The 14591-nt window shown below is 44.8% G+C and overlaps 1 pseudogene; it reads left to right on the forward strand.

The window, feature by feature from the left end:
* Window positions 1-13302, forward strand: part of LOC136626739 (zinc finger protein 850-like) — a 67052-nt pseudogene extending 53750 nt beyond the window's left edge.
* Window positions 13303-14591: the final 1289 nt, after the last annotated feature.

Below are 14591 nucleotides of genomic sequence, written 5' to 3' on the forward strand. Positions count from 1 at the left end.
AGTGGAATTTCATGTGTTTGTTTCATTTTACTCCACTTGGAACTTTTTAAATGTTTTTCAGTACAGTATACGGCACATTTGCTAGTAACATTGAAAAATACAACTCCTCCCGCAAAAAACAAGCCCTCATACAGCGACATCGATGGATAAATAAAGGAGTTATGAAGAAAATGCTTGGTCACTAAGGAGTTAAATAACTTCAAAATGAGACGTGCGGCTATTATTCAGTGTAACCAGTGTAATCAGCAGGTTTTAATTTTACAGAAACGTATCAAAAATCATTGCGCACATTAAGTTCTAGTATTTTATGTATCCTTGTATGTTGGAAGCTTACTGACCCCCTCAGGGTGATAGTACAGCTCTAAAACACACCAGCTGCACACAGAGATAGTGATTACAGTGCAGTTACTTCCAGTATTAGTGATTACAGTGCAGTTACTTTCAGTGATCACAGGTGATGTGTCCTCTGATTGGAGTCATACATTTATCTTCTTTCTCTGGGCCCAGACCGCCATAAAGGCTTCTTCCAGCTATGACTAGTCTCTGCACACGCTGTCCATCCTGACGCTGCTCCAATTAACCTCTCAGTGACTCCCTCATAGCACTAATGCATCTTCTGTGACCTGACAAATCAGTAATGTCTCTTTCCCTTTAATTCAGGTGTACTTTTGTGACTCCACTCTACTATAATGCTGCCTTTGTTGGCCCACTTAGTTATAGTGCCCCCTATGTATCACCCAGTGCCGCTCTGTTCCCAGCATCACCTGACTCCGCCCTCTCTCCAGCCCTGCGCCCAGTGTGTCTGGAGTTCACGGGATGAGTCGGGTAATGCTGGGAACATTACCGCTGGGCGGCAGTCCTGTCAGCCAGGAAGACAGAAGATGGCTAATAATGGTGATAATGAACTGCGGGTCAGCAGTGGGGGCCGAGCAGTGGGGTGTGGAGGGGGCTGTGTTCGGGGTCAGCAGTGTTGCGTAAGGGAAGAGGGGTGAATGTCCGGTAATTGTATAATTATAGGGGATTTTCTACGTCACATAGTATGTTAGGCTTAATGAAAACCATATTCATCTAATTCTTCCTGCATTAAACCTCCCCTCCCCCTTGGACGGCAAGAAGAAGCCCAACAAGCCAAGCTCATTTGGAAGAAAGAAATTCCTTCTTGACTCCATGATGGCAGGCAGAGTAATCCCTGGATCAACATTTGAGATCAACAACACCGTTGGTCAGCTAATGTCTATATCCTGTAATAGCATAGCGCTCTAAAAGGGCATCTAGTCTCATCTTAAACTCCTCTGGATTTTACCATCGTCACGTCCTCAGGCAGAGAGTTCCACAGTCTCACTGCTCTTACAGTAAAGAATCCCCTCCTCAGTTGGTGATGAAACCTGCTTTTCTCTAGAAATAGAGGATGCCCTATTGTTACCGTCGCAGTCCTGGGTATAAACAGATCATGGGAGAGATCCTTGTATTGTCCCCTCATGTATTTATACATAGGTATTTGATCGCCCCTTAACCGTCTTTTTTCAGGGTGAATAATCCCAATTTTGATGCCTCTCTGGGTATTCCAGTCCTTTCATTCCGTTTATTAATTTAGTTGCCCTTCTTTCATCCCCCTCAAGCACTCCAGCATCTTTTCTGAGCACCGGTGACCAGAACTGTACGCAGTATTCCATGTGGGGCCTTATATAGTGGGAGGATAATGTTCTCGTCCCTCGCCCCTATACCTCTTTTAATGCACCCCAAGACTTTGTTAGCTTTTGCAGCAGCTGACTGGCATTGATTTCTCCAGTTAAATCTACAGCCCACTAGTACCCCCAGGTCTTTTTCTATATCACTTTTCCCTAGCAGTACCCCATTTAGTGTATATTGGTGACATCCGTTTCTCCTGCCCATGTGCAGAACCTTACATTTATCAACATTGAACTTCATTTTCCATTTTTCTACCCAAGCCCCCAACTTATCTAGGTTATTTTATGCGCTGCGGAATAAGTTGGCTCTATACAAATAAAGATTATTATTATAAAAGATTATTATATTATTTTGTAGCCATAGATCGTCCCCAGTTGTATTAATTTTCGTATATAATTTTGTATCATCTGCAAATATTGATATTTTTCTGAGTTGTGCCTCTATCAGGTCATTGATAAATATATTGAACAGAATGGGGCCTAATACGGAACCCTGTGACACCCTGTCGCCCAGAGTATGAACCATTTATTACCACCCTCTGCTTTCTATCTCCAAGCCAGTTCCTTACCCAGATACACACGTTTTCACCCAGGCTGAGCTGTCTCATTTTATATATCAGCCTATTATTCGGCACGGTGTCAAATGCTTTAGAGAAATCCGGATATATAAGATTAATAGACTCTCCCAGGTCCAGCCTAGAACTTATTTCATTGTAGAAGCTGATCAAATTGGTCTGACATGATCGACCCCTCATGAACCCATGCTGATGAGGGGTTATGGTGTTGTTTTCCTGGAGGTATTCTATGATGGCGTCTCTCAGAAATCCCTCAAATATTTTTCCAATTATTGAAGTGAGACTTACCAGCCTGTAGTTACTAGTCTCTCTTTCAGACCCCTTTTTGCATATTGGAACTACACAGGCAATGCGTCAATCCAGTGCTACAACCCCGGTCTCAATAGTGTCTAGCCATCATGTCACTTAATTCCTTTAGAAAACTTGGGTGTATTCAATCTGGACCCGGCGATTTTACATTGTCTCGTCTTCTTCCCATTCAAGATCTTCAGCTGATATCTTCTATATCAGATAATTATCCTGATTGACCCGAGAAGGATGGAGAGGAATCGGGACAAGATGGCGGAGAGTATATTCACCCTCACCCTAGAGATACTCTTCCAGCTTACAGGAGAGGTGAGAGATTCTGGGGATGACGTCACGTTCCATCATTCTTATCTATGTCAGTCTCTGTTCACATCTACGGTGGAGGATTTACTGCAGATTCAGTCCTTCGGCCGCCTTCACATGAAGCGTGATTACTGCAAGCGTTCCGCAATGGTAGCTTGCAGCTATTGCGCAGTAAATACGCAGTGGCCAAATCCGCATCTTAATGGCTCATATTATGCTGCGGACTTACTTGCCAAACTGCTGCTGATTTTATCCTTTGTTCTTCAGGGGTGCAAAATCCGCAGCATAAATCCGTAGTATAAATAGTCTCGCTACGGATTTAGAATCTGCCGCAGTTCTCAAAGACTAAGTAGATTAGTTATAGAAAATACCGGCACCGCGTGAAAGACATTTTATAAATCTCCCCCGCATGGCCTGTACTGTAAATGCTGCAGCCGAGTGTGAAGACGGCCGGAATGCTGGAAACTATTGCAGCTGGTAAAATGTCGAACAGCCAACAGAATAGAATAACGGAACTGATGAACACAGATGTGAAGAGCCGACATAACTGCCGGACCAGACGGGGAGGATACTAGAAATGTCTGCAGGGATATTTATGGATGTGTCTTCTCATAAACAGGATTACACGGTAGTGAAGAAGACTTCTAGTGATGGCTGTCAGGCCCCGGTGTCTGATGGATGGGGAAGACCCCTGAGCCCAATCACAGGGCCTCCACCTCACCCCCTGATACTGGAGGAGATCAATGAGCAGAAGATCCTAGAACTCACCAACAAGATGATTGAGCTGCTGACTGGAGAGGTGATGCTGCTGGGAATGCTGGGACATTATACAGTAACGCTATGGCGGTATAACGTGTCTGGGTGATGACGGTATCATTGTGTTGTCAGGTTCCTATAAGGTGTCAGGACGTCACTGTCTATTTCTCCGTGGAGGAGTGGGAGTATTTAGAAGGACACAAGGATCTGTACAAGGACGTCATGATGGAGGACCACCAGCACCCACCATCACCAGGTAATAGACAGGACTAAATCCACACGGCCTTTATTATTTGTATGTAGAGAATAAATTCAGTGGCTGTCTGTATTTTCTGCAGGTAGATCCAGTAAGAGAGCAGCAGCGGAGAGATGTCCCCGGCCTCTTCTTCCACAGGATGATCAGGTAGATGGAGAGAAGGTCTCATGAAATCTTCCCTCTGGTCTGTAGGACGGCTGGGAAGGTCTTGTGTTTAGTCTTATTATATGATTGATACTTGTGTAATGAGAAAGCTGGAGATTGCCGGATTACAGCCGACCGCAGACATTAGATCTCCACATCTTATCACTATTTTCTGGTTCTGGAGACTTCTGGTTGGAATAAAGAAGCAACAGGTTGGAGTTATACAGGAGACCTGCCGCTATTTGGCCCAGATCACTACTGCTGTCATGTCATTCCGGCTCCTCATACTAATTAATGACCTTTTCTGGCCATATAAAACCTCCCACACGACTTCTCCAACTGTGTGATGACTTTTACAATATTTATTTCACAGCTGGTAAAACTGGAGGAAGATCTGCTCCCTATTGATGCTACAGAGACACATGTGAGGGGGGATCAGCCGTGTAAGGAGGAGATCCCTACAGATGACCCCCCAGGTGAGACTACATGTAGAGAAGAGTCTGTGTTGTCGGGGTTTTCAGCTGTATATTCCTTTATTCAGCCACAATTTATCTATATATATAAAATAGGATGTGTGTATGCGCCACCATAACTCATGAACATCTGGAACAATTTCAACCAAACTTGATACATTTATAAGTCATTCCGTATTGACAAATTTTTTGGGGGGTGGAATAAGACAACCCCACTACCCCAGGGGGGAGAGGTGTCGAATGCCGGAAATGTACTTGAGCAGATGGTTTTTATTTCAGTCTTACACGGACTACCTCCTCCTCGTCTAATACTAATATATTGCACAGACCTCCTGCTCCCAGATAATATCTTACACAGACAACCTCCTCCTCTGCTCCAACTACCACGCAGCTTCCCACCAGCACTGAGCCACTATGTACCACACAGAAATGAGCCCAGCAGCCACTTTTATGAAAGCTGTCCAAAACTAAATCTGTGTTGCCCACAGAAACCAATCACAGTGCAGCTTTCATTTTACCTCAGCAGTATAACAAATGAAAACTGAGCTGTGATTGGTTGCTATTGGGAACGAAAATTACAGGGGAAGATGGTGAGTTTTTGATTTTTAATTATTCCAGTATTACACAGTCCACCTGCTCCTCAAATACTAATATTACACAGACGACCTCCTCATATACCAATACATTACACAGATGACCTCCTCCTCATGCAGTAAAATATTACACAGACGACCTTCTCCTCATATGCCATTATATTACGCAGACAACCTCCTCATCATATACGAATATATTAAATTAGTACCTTTTTTTATATATATATATATACATACACATGTTTAAATTCTTTTTGTGTCTAAAAAAAAATACATGGGCAAAGCCGTGTAATCAGCTAGTATATAATAAAGTGTAAATGTTATATAATATTTTTATATAAACATTCAATATATTCTGCTAAAAAGAATAGAGGGAACATCTCAATCACACATCAGATGTGGATGATCTCCATCCTCTGCAGACTCTTTCATGTCTGTCACATGTGCTCATTGTGAAGCTGATCTCATCTGTGAAGAGAACGGGGGGCCAATGGTTGATCTGCCAATTCTGGGATCTCTGGCAAATGCTCTTCAGGCTGCATGGTGCTGGGATGTGAGCTCAGCTTCCACTACAGAATGTTGGGCCCTCGTGGCCCCTTATGGAATATTTCTGATATATACAGCAATAAGCTATGCAAGCAGTTATGTTATTTCCTCTTAATGTTTTGGTAGAGCCACAGGCGCCGTGTAAGGAGAAGCCATCCTCATTCTGCATTCAGCTGCTCCTTCCATCTGCCCCCAGCTGATACCCCATGCACTATGTCAGGGTCTCTGCAACATCCAATCACTCTATCAGACCTGGACCCCCGTCCCCAGTGCTGCCTCCGCACATGTGCAAGTACTATTATCATGTCCCTCTCCTCTGCTGCTGGATCCAGAAGGACTGGGCATGCTCAGTAGGAACTTCCCACATCTTAGTACAAGTAACAGTCAGCTGGGTTAGTGAATGGCTACAAACACATGTGTGCCCACTGATAATGGTGGTGCCAACCTTCTAGATGCGTCTTTATTCCCCGGTCAGCAGCACATGATCAGCAGACTGTAGTTGCAGCACAGTACAGGGCAGTTTACAGCAGGGGGCGTCAGCAGCTCTTATCCACCCAGAAGTGTGTACCTGCCTGCGCCCATGATTGGCACACATGAGAAAAATCCTACATGCCATACGGACATGTGGGCGAAGAAAAATGGCCATCAAATTATGTACGTACGCTTGCCTGACCAGACACAATTCTGGGTAAATTCTAGACTCAATTCCGTGCGTATGCTCCATTCAGACATGTTATTCAGATAGATTCAGTATGCTTATTACTGAACCAGCAGCACATTTATAGTCCTCATGGGATAATATATCATAGAATATGGCAAGGAAAAGCTGTTTTTGTCCTAAAGGCGTCCAAATTGCAAAGAGTTATAAAATCAAAGGTGGAGAAAGTTATGAGCATCAATTAGAAAAAAATACAATAAAAAGTGTTAAATTAATAGAAAGGTAAAACATGAGTAACATAAACCTATAATATCAACATATTAAATTCAAAAATTTATGTAAAACTGTATAGAATTATAAAATTATTAAATAATACAATCATTTTATCCTATTAAGTAAAGCTGCATTAAAAGCAATTCTGCAATTGGTGAGGGTTTTAAAATACAATAAAATACACTACAGTAGGATGAAGTATGAGGGATGTGTAGGGAATAGAGATGAGCGAACGTACTCGTCTGAGCTTGATGCTCGTTATTGTATTAGCGTGTTCGGGATGCTCGTTATTCGAAACTAGCACCACGCGATGTTCGAGTTACTTTCACTTTCATCTCTGAGACGTTAGCGCGCTTTTCTGGCCAATAGAAAGACAGGGAAGGCATTACAACTTCCCCCTGTGACGTTCCAACCCTATACCACCCCCCTGCTGTGAGTGGCTGGCGAGATCACAGATGCGTTCTGACATTGTTCAGGGAAAGTGCTGTCTTGCTGGAGTTGCTATAGGGAGAGCGTTAGGAGTTATTGTAGGCTTCAAGAACCCCAACGGTCCTTCTTAGTGCCACATCTGACCGTGTGCAGTACTGTTGAGGCTGCTTTTTGAAGTGTTGCACATTTATTTATTTTTTTGTATATCGGCCGTGCAGAGCATTGCGTCCAGAGCATTGCGTCCTGCAGTAATTTTACATAGTCCAGGGCCAGTAGTGGTGAGGCAGGGACAGAAGACATATACAGTCTATATAGGCAGTGGGCTTTTCCAAAAACATTTGGGGAAAAAAATCTATTTGCACTGCCTGTGACCGTCCTCAGTGTACTGGGTCTCTGCTGGGGGTAGTTGTCCTAATTCATACGCAGCCAGCTAAGTGTTACAGCAGGCTTGCGCAAAATTCTTTCCTGGCTCTGTGTTGCCTGTTACATCACCGCTGTATTCCTGTCCACAGTGAAACAGTCTGCAGTAATTTTACATAGTCCAGGGCCAGTAGTGGTGACGCAGGGACAGAAGACATATACAGTCTATGTAGGCAGTGGGCTTTTCCAAAAAAATTTGGGGAAAAAAATCTATTTGGGCTGCCTGTGACCGTCCTCAGTGTACTGCATCTCTGCTGGGGGTAGTTGTCCTAATTCATACACAGCCAGCTAAGTGTTACAGCAGGCTTGCGCAAAATTCTTTCCTGGCTCTGCTGTGCGTTCCGTAAGCGAAGTCAGCCTCCAACCACAGGCCAATAAGCGGCACATTTAATTACAAAGTTCTGTTTCTGCACTACTGGTAATACAGCATGCTGAGGGGTAGGGGTAGGCCTAGAGGACGTAGACGCGGGCGAAGACGCGGAGGCCCAAGTCATGGTGTGGGCACAGGCCGAGCTCCTGATCCAGGTGTATCGCAGCCGACTGCTGCGGGATTAGGAGAGAGGCACGTTTCTGGCGTCCCCACATTCATCTCACAATTAATGGGTCCACGCGGTAGACCTTTATTAGAAAATGAGCAGTGTGAGCAGGTCCTGTCGTGGATGGCAGAAAGTGCATCCAGCAATCTATCGACCACCCAGAGTTCTGCGCCGTCCACTGCTGCAACTCTGAATCCTCTGGCTGCTGCTCCTCCTTGCTCCCAGCCTCCTCACTCCATTACAATGACACATTCTGAGGAGCAGGCAGACTCCCAGGAACTGTTCTCGGGCCCCTGCCCAGAATGGGCAGCAATGGTTCCGAATCCTCTCCCACTGGAGGAGTTTGTCGTGACCGATGCCCAACCTTTGGAAAGTTCCTGGGGTCTGGGGGATGAGGCTGGGGACTTCCGGCAACTGTCTCAAGAGCTTTCAGTGGGTGAGGAGGACGATGACGATGAGACACAGTTGTCTATCTGTGAGGTAGTAGTAAGGGCAGTAAGTCCGAGGGAGGAGCGCACAGAGGATTCGGAGGAAGAGCAGCAGGACGATGAGGTGACTGACCCCACCTGGCTTGCTACGCCTACTGAGGACAGGTCTTCAGAGGGGGAGGCAAGTGCAGCAGCAGGGCAGGTTGGAAGAGGCAGTGCGGTGGCCAGGGGTAGAGGCAGGGCCAGACCGAATAATCCACCAACTGTTTCCCAAAGCGCCCCCTCGCGCCATGCCACCCTGCAGAGGCCGAGGTGCTCAAAGGTCTGGCAGTTTTTCACTGAGAGTGCAGACGACCGACGAACAGTGGTGTGCAACCTGTGTCGCACCAAGATCAGCCGGGGAGCCACCACCACCAGCCTCACCACCACCAGCATGCGCAGACATATGATGGCCAAGCACCCCACAAGGTGGGACGAAGGCCGTTCACCGCCTCCGGTTTGCACTGCTGCCTCTCCCCCTGTGCCCCAACCTGCCACTGAGATCCAACACCCCTATCAGGACACAGGCACTACCGTCTCCTGGCCTGCACCCACACCCTCACCTCCGCTGTCCTCGGCCCCATCCACCAATGTCTCTCAGCGCACCGTCGCTAGCGCAAGTGTTGGAGCGCAAGCGCAAGTACGCCGCCACGCACCTGCACGCTCAAGCGTTAAACGTGCACATAGCCAAATTTATCAGCCTGGAGATGCTGCCGTATAGGGTTGTGGAAACTGAGGCTTTCAAAGGTATGATGGCGGCGGCGGCCTCGCGCTTCTCAGTTCCCAGTCGCCACTACTTTTCCCAATGTGCCGTCCCAGCCCTGCACGACCACGTCTCCCGCAACATTGTACGCGCCCTCACCAACGTGGTTACTGCGAAGGTCCACTTAACAACGGACACGTGGACAAGCACAGGCGGGCAGGGCCACTATATCTCCCTGACGGCACATTGGGTGAATTTAGTGGAGGCTGGGACAGAGTCAGAGCCTGGGACCGCTCACGTCCTACCCACCCCCAGAATTGCGGGCCCCAGCTCGGTGGTGGTATCTGCGGCAGTGTATGCTTCCTCCACTAAACCACCCTCCTCCTCCTCCTACGCAACCTCTGTCTCGCAATCAAGATGTGTCAGCAGCAGCACGTCGGCAGCAGTCGGTGTCGCGCGGCGTGGCAGCACAGCGGTGGGCAAGCGTCAGCAGGCCATGCTGAAACTACTCAGCTTAGGAGATAAGAGGCACACGGCCCACGAACTGCTGCAGGGTCTGACAGAGCAGACCGACCGCTGGCTTGCGCCGCTGAGCCTCCAACCGGGCATGGTCGTGTGTGACAACGGCCGTAACCTGGTGGCGGCTCTGCAGCTCGGCAGCCTCACGCACGTGCCATGCCTGGCCCACGTCTTTAATTTGGTGGTTCAGCGCTTTCTGAAAAGCTACTCACGCTTGTCAGACCTGCTCGGAAAGGTGCGCCGGCTCTGCGCACATTTCCGCAAGTCCCACACGGACGCTGCCACCCTGCAACATCGGTTTAATCTGCCAGTGCACCGACTGCTGTGCGACGTGCCCACACGGTGGAACTCTACGCTCCACATGTTGGCCAGGCTCTATGAGCAGCGTAGAGCTATAGTAGAATACCAACTCCAACATGGGCGGCGCAGTGGGAGTCAGCCTCCTCAATTCTTTACAGAAGAGTTGGCCTGGTTGGCAGACAGAAGACAGAAGAGTGGGCTATCGTCCTGCCCCTTTTAAAGAGGGTCGCTGCCTAGCCGTGCCAACCCTCTGCAGTGTGTGCCTGCGGTTCCTCCTCATGGCAGACGCACTTATAAATAGACATGAGTGTGGCGTGGCATGAGGGCAGCTGAAGGCTGCGCAGGGACACTTTGGTGTGTGCTGTGGACACTGGGTTGTGCGGGGGGGGGGGGGGGGAGCATATAACCCAGGAGAAGTGGCAGCGAAGTGTCATGCAGGCAGTGATTGTGCTTTGTTGGAGGTAGTGTGGTGCTTAGCTAAGGTATGCATTGCTAATGAGGGCTTTTCAGAAGTAAAAGTTGTTGGGAGGGGGGGGCCCACTCTTGCTGCTATTGTGGCTTAATAGTGGGACCTGGGAACTTGAGATGCAGCCCAACATGTAGCCCCTCGCCTGCCCTATCCGTTGCTGTGTCGTTCCCATCACTTTCTTGAATTGCCCAGATTTTCACACATGAAAACCTTAGCGAGCATCGGCGATATACAAAAATGCTCAGGTCGCCCATTGACTTCAATGGGGTTCGTTATTCAAAACGAACCCTCGAGCATCACGAAATTTTCGTCCCGAGTAACAAGCACCCGAGCATTTTGGTGCTCGCTCATCTCTAATAGGGAACACAGATCACATTAGCTCTTAGGAAACTGTAAATAAGCCTACATGCTTTTTCCTGCACCACACTCTGACCAGTTTGCCTCACCTCAGGATGCTGACCACCGCTGTAAAATCCAAAACTTTAAAGCGGGTACATTCAGTAACCCGTCTGGCCCCAGAAGGTATATAAAAAGCGTTGTAAATGGCGGTCTACATATTCTGAAAGATTACTGGTAATAGACCTGATTTTGGCTGTGATAGGGTGTCCTGGGGAGTTCCTAAGGAATTTGTAGATTTTCTGTAAAAACAAAAGGATACGGTTTCTGGAGTATTAATGCATATAAAATCATTTTCAGGAATGGGGTGCTGGTTTATTAATAAGTATACTAAATCTGTGTGAATAACGTGTGAGCAGAGTGTGCACGGACTGGTACCTAGAAATTCATATGAGTAAAACCTTATACATAATCTTTACCGATTACCGACCGACAGACTTTGGAGCGCGGGATTTGTGTAACCTGTCTTGTTCACAATGTGTATGAACAGTTTATATAGAAATGTAATAAAATATTAATATAATTGTTATATTCAAAAATATAAAAATCTGTTTAATTCTTGGCAGATGACGACACCAGGAGATCAGAGGGACATCTGATATCTTCAGGTTCTACAGTGGAAGATGATGATGGTATCATACAAGATACAGGCGAGGAGCCTACTACTATCCCAGATAAACCCTCAGCCCTTCACAGCAAACATCTGTCATCTGATCCTTTTATAGAGGTTCCATCTTCTGATTCATCACAGACTAGTAAGCAACATAACATTTACGGAAGAGATGTTGAAGAAGAAACAGCTGCCACAAGGAAGAAGTCCTATTCATGCTCAGAATGTGGCAAATGCTATACCCAAAAATCATATCTTGTTAGACATCAGAGAATTCACACAGGGGAGAGGCCATTTTCTTGTTCGGAATGTGAAAAATGTTTTATAGATAAACCAAATCTTGTTGAACATCAGAGAATTCACACAGGAGAGAGGCCATTTTCTTGTTCAGAATGTGAAAAATGTTTTATAAGTAAAGCAAATCTTGTTAAACACCAGAGAACTCACACAGGAGAGAGGCCATTTCCTTGTTCAGAATGTGGGAAGTGTTTTAGCCGGAAAGCACATCTTGTTCAACATCAGAAACTTCACACAGGGGAGAGGCCATTTTCTTGTCCTGAATGTGAAAAATGTTTTACGGATAAATCATATCTTGCTAAACATCAGATAATTCATACAGGGGAGAAGCCATTTTCCTGTTCTGAATGTGAAAAAAGTTTTATAGATAAATCACATCTTGTTAAACATCAGAAAATTCACACAGGTGAAAAGCCATTTTCCTGTTTAGAATGTGGAAAGTCTTTTACCTTTAAATCAAATCTTGTTGAACATCAGAAAATTCACACGAAAAAGAAGCAATTTTCCTGTTCGGAATGTGGGAAAAGTTTTAACTATAAATCAAATCTTGTTGAGCATCTGAGATTTCACACAGGGGTGAAGCCATTTTCCTGTTCAGAATGTGGCAAGTGTTTTAGTCGGAAAACAAGTCTTGTTGATCATCAGGGAATTCACACAGGGGAGAAGCCATTTTCTTGTTCAGAATGTGGGAAATATTTTACTCAGAAATCCTATCTAGTTAAACATCAGAAAATTCACACAGGAGAGAAGCCATTTTCCTGTTCAGAATGTGGGAAGGGTTTTATCAATAAATCAAATCTTGTTGAACATCATAGAATTCACACAGGGGAGAAACCATTTTCCTGTTTAGAATGTGGGAAATGTTTTACCCATAAGTCAAATTTTCTTGAACATCAGAGAACTCACATAGGGGAGAAGCAATATTCTTGTTCAGATTGTGGGAAGTGTTTTACTCAGAAAACCTATCTAGTTAGACATCAGAGAACTCACACAAGAGAGAAATCATTTTCCTGTTCAGAATGTGGAAAGTGTTTTAACTCTAAATCAAGTCTAGTAAATCATCAGAGAATTCACAAAAGGCGGATGCCACTTTCCTGTTCAGAATGTGGGAAGTGTTTTACCGATAAATCAAGTCTTGTTGTACATCAGAGAATTCACACAGGGGAAAAGCCATTCTCCTGTTCAGAATGTGGGAAGTGTTTTGCATATAAATCAAATCTTGTTGAACATCAGAGAATTCACACAGAGAAGAAGCCATTTTCCTGTTCAGAATGTGGGAAGTGTTTTACCTCTAAGTCAAATCTAATTAAACATCAAAGAATTCACACAAGGGAGAAGCAATTTTCTTCTTTAGACTGTTAACAATATTTTACAGATTAACAAATTCTAATTTAACATCAGAGAAGTCACACAGGGAAAAACCTGTATTCATGTCCAGAATGTGGAAAATATTTTCCTCGACAATCAAAACATTTTAACCGTAGAAAAGTTATGCAGGGAATAAACCATGTTAATATTTTGAATCTGGCTGTCCTCTTGGGTTATCTTGATTGAAAGCATCGGCCACCTAATGTGTACTTCTGTTAGTGACCATCAAGATGATCTAATTTATGCCCTGGATTGTTAAGAGCATCTTCAGGTGTTATAAAATGGTAGAGTTACCCAGATGTAGGAGTTTGCATTTCTCCTTGTTAAATACCATTCTGTTTGTTGCTGCCCACTGTGCAAGCTTTTCTAGATCTTTTTGAATACTCTCTCTCTCTCTTCCCTAGTGTTAGATATCCCTCCTAGCTGTGTGTCGTCAATAAATATGATCAGTTTCCCATCCATTCACTCCTCCAGATCATTTAGGAAAATTTTGAACAACACTGGGCCTAGGACAGAGCCTTTTGGTACTCCACTTGATACATTCTTCCACGTAGATGTGCAGCCATTTAAGACCACTCTTTGAGTCTGCTCACTGAGCCAGTTGTGAATCCACCTAACAGTTGCCTTGTCAATCCCATATTTGGTCATTTTTTTCAATAAGTATAGTATTAGATACTTTGTCAAATACTTTACTAAAGTCAAGATAAACTATATCCACCACATTTTCCTGATCAACCCAGTCGGTGATACATACTGTCATAGAAGGAAATTAGATTAATGTAGCATGATTTGTTTGTTACAAACCCATGGTGGTTCTGGTTAATTACTCCATTCTCATCCAAGTTCTTGCATACGTGCTGTTTAATAATTTGTTCAAAGATCTTTCCCGGTATAGAAGTCAGGCTCACAGGCCTATAGTTTCCTGGATCCACCTTTTTTCCTTTTTTGAAGATAGGGACATTTGCCCTTTTCAAATCTTCTGGGACTTCTCCTGTTCTCCAGGAATTTTCACAGATTTTGGTGAGTAGTTCAGCAATTACCTCCGCTGCTTCCTTTAGTATTCTAGGATGTAGTTCATCTGGACCTTGAGACTTGAATTCATTTAAGTTAGCTAAGTGTTCCCTCACCATCTTTCTGCTTATACATAGCCTGCATTCTTTTATCCCCCCAATAGCACAGGGAAGTTCAACTGATGTTCCATCTACTTTCTGAAAGAAAACAGATACAAAATAGGAATTTAAAAGTTCAGCCTTCTCAACATCATTCTTAACCAATTCACCATTTTTATCTTGTAATCATCCAATAGCATCTTTGACTTTTGTTTTGCTTTTGACATATCCCCCCAAATCCTTTTTTATTGCTTTTGGCCTCTGTTGCAAGCCTCAATTCATTATTAGTTTTAGCTTTTCTGACACTTGGCCTACAGTTTCTGTGGGCCACATTATATTCTTCTTTAGATATTCCGCCCTCTTTCCGTTTGATTAACATATTTTTCTTCGTTTTTAA

Source organism: Eleutherodactylus coqui, chromosome 4 (assembly GCF_035609145.1).
Source record: "Eleutherodactylus coqui strain aEleCoq1 chromosome 4, aEleCoq1.hap1, whole genome shotgun sequence".
Classification (NCBI taxonomy): Eukaryota; Metazoa; Chordata; class Amphibia; order Anura; family Eleutherodactylidae; genus Eleutherodactylus; species Eleutherodactylus coqui.